We start from the raw sequence: 466 nt of genomic DNA on the forward strand, positions 1-466 counted from the left end.
TTAAGAATTAATAATATTGATAAATGACATTAATATTAAAATTAATTTTTGGCATCCATCATTTTATATATATAAAATAATTATTATCAATGGTAAAATATTGATAATATTATTGATAATTATTAAAATCGATTTTTGATGTTTAATAATTAATTATATCATTGTTCCCTGAGCAATACACTGAAGGTGTACACCCCTCTGTAAAAGAGGTCATTATTTCCAGAGGGTGAGAAGATAATACCCACAATATCCTAAACAGGCTGTGAGACCACCATGGCTCCCAATAGCCAAGGTGGGGAGAGGGGGCGGCTATTGGTTCCCACCTCGCAGGGGGTGCCTCACCACGGAAATCAGGCTGAAGAACATAGAGGTGTTTTGCCCACATTTAAAAATCCAAGTGTGGGACTCATAGAAATAAAACACATTATGGGTTCACTTAACTTTTCCAAATTTTTACTTGGAGAAA

This window comes from Colobus angolensis, unplaced genomic scaffold (genome assembly GCF_000951035.1).
Source record: "Colobus angolensis palliatus isolate OR3802 unplaced genomic scaffold, Cang.pa_1.0 Scaffold632, whole genome shotgun sequence".
NCBI classification, from domain to species: Eukaryota; Metazoa; Chordata; class Mammalia; order Primates; family Cercopithecidae; genus Colobus; species Colobus angolensis.